The sequence below is a fragment of the Bos grunniens genome, chromosome 8 (assembly GCF_055505025.1).
Source record: "Bos grunniens cultivar Pamir isolate PY7600 chromosome 8, Bosgru_T2T1.0, whole genome shotgun sequence".
In the NCBI taxonomy this organism is placed as follows: domain Eukaryota; kingdom Metazoa; phylum Chordata; class Mammalia; order Artiodactyla; family Bovidae; genus Bos; species Bos grunniens.
In genome coordinates this window covers 47474129-47476702 of record NC_141172.1, presented here as the reverse complement: position 1 = coordinate 47476702, position 2574 = coordinate 47474129, and positions in this window count along the sequence as shown.

Sequence of the window (2574 nt, the reverse complement as noted above, 5' to 3'; positions counted from 1 at the left end):
ATAAAATTAACCATGACATATACACACATATATATCTATACTCATATGTTCTTATGTATATGCACAAACACATACTCATAATACTCTTCTTGGATAAATGGTGGTTTATAAGTTATGTTTTCTCTATCTTGCTTTTTCACTTTACAATTTATCCTCAGGATTACTCCTGGCTATGGATAGAAATAGTTCTCATCCCCTCTCTTGCCTGCATAATATTTTATAATATGGATATAACATCACAAGTTCACAGTCTCTATTGGTGGTCATTTGAGTTGTTCCCATCCTTGCTCTTAAAAATCATGCTGCAGTGAATAGCCTTTTCATGTGATATTGTCTTGTAAAATGCATGTAAATGCTTGTGTGATGAATGAAATTATTTTGGAAGCTTTGAAATTCACAGTGGTCTTTTAATATTTGGTATTGTCTCAGTTAGCATGCTTGAAACATGCAGCTGCCATCATGTGAGGGTTTAAGAAAATCTCTATCACCTAAAAGGAGTCCTCATACTGGACTATCAAGCATTTTTCATGCCTAGAAGAAAATGAATGAAGAGTTCTTGAAAAACAATTCTCTAATTTTTTACTTAATTTAAATGTGTAATACAAAATGAGATATAAATGACTTATGGTTATAATTCCTATATAATAACAAGACTTCCCAGAACCAAAGCAAACAGACTTATAACGCTGCTGCTGCTAAGTCACTTCAGTCATGTCCAACTCTGTGCGACCCCATAGATGGCAGCCCACCAGGCTCCCCTGTCCCTGGGATTCTCCAGGCAAGAACACTGGAGTGGGTTGCCATTTCCTTCTCCAGTGCATAAAAGTGAAAAGTGAAAGTGAAGTCGCTCAGTCGTGTCTGACTCTTCGTGACCCCATGGACTGTGGCCTACCAGGCTCCTCTGTCCATGGGATTTTCCAGGCAAGAGTACTACTACACTCTATTCAACAACTATCCTTTGGGGTCAGGGAGTGGGGTCCAGGAATTAATCCTCCAAAGATAATGAGGAATGACTTTATATAAACCTTTTATATAAACATTATGTATGCATATATTTCATATATATAATATATATTATATATATTATATATATATAATGTTCACCAGGGTGAACATAATGTATATATAATATATATTATTATATAAGAACTATAATAACCAGGGTGAACATTATGTATGCATAGATTATATGCATAATATATTATATTATATGCATTATATATATAATATATGCATACATAATGTTCAGGGTTTATATAAAGTCATCCCTCATTATCTTTGAAGGATTAGTGTATAGCATATGCATATATCTATATATAAACATATTTTCATTTTCACCTTCCCCAGCATTTCACATCTAGTAAGCAAAAAGCTGAGATTCAAACCCAGATCTTTCTGTTCCAATAAACCTGGACTAAAACTGGCCAGTGGTTTTTCATAACTCAGGGACATTAAGATAGAAGTGGTTGTAACTCACTGAAAGAGATCTGGGATCTGAACCTAGATAATCGTAGTCTAGTTCTACTATGAATGAAGGAGCTTTGTGAATCTGGACACATCCCTGAACCTCTCTGTATTTCAGCTTCGTCATTTATGATGTCATAAGGACTGACTACATTATGACTAAAGCCTTTACCTATCTAAAATTCTATGAAATTTCTATATTTGCAAAACATCTCTTTTGTGACAAGAATAATGACTTAATCAATATTATTCCTATTTTGACTACGGAGTTTCTTATTACATGTAAGCACCAACCAGTGAGGTCAGAAAGGACTGGGAAATTTTTCTCCAAATTTGGAAAGTGTTTATTCCAAACATTTTATGCTAAAAGGATGACCATTTGGTTGAATGATACGCTTGAAAAATATTATACACTATCTTGGAAACACCATGTTGGAGTAGAAAGGCCATTTTAGAAATCACTCAGTATTATCCCTCATTCTACTGATGCAAGTTATGTGATTTTCCAAGACCACACAACTTACTTGTATTATAGACATCTTTATTACCTGGGTTATTAAGATTACATATACATAATACCTTCAAAAGAATCCTCTCATATTTACCACCAAAGTACAACAAAGGAAAGTGGCATAAGAGAGTGGTTAAGTGTATGTAGGCTGTGAAATTAAATTGCCTGGGTGCAAATTCCAACAGCACTACTTACTGTGTGATTTTGAACCAATAATGTAATCTCTTCATGCCCCAGTTCTTTTCATCTAGAGAATGAGGGTGATGATAATTGCACATACCTCCAGTTTACCAGAAGAATTTAAAAGATAATCTGTGAAAACTGTTTAGTATACTGTCTGGCACACAGAAAACAATCACTACTAGCTGGATTAAGATTATACTGTGTATTTTATATACGCGCTAAATTTGGCTTAACTTTTCAATTGCATTTCTTTTCCTGATATTCAAGGTCAGAATTATTCTAAAATGATCTTTTAAGGATTATCAATCTATAAATTAGACTATGATAAAAGTGTTTACTAGAAAAAACGAACTCTGAAATTAATTTTAAAAAGAATGAGCCTAGATATAGAGCTGTTTTTATTGTAGTACACTAAG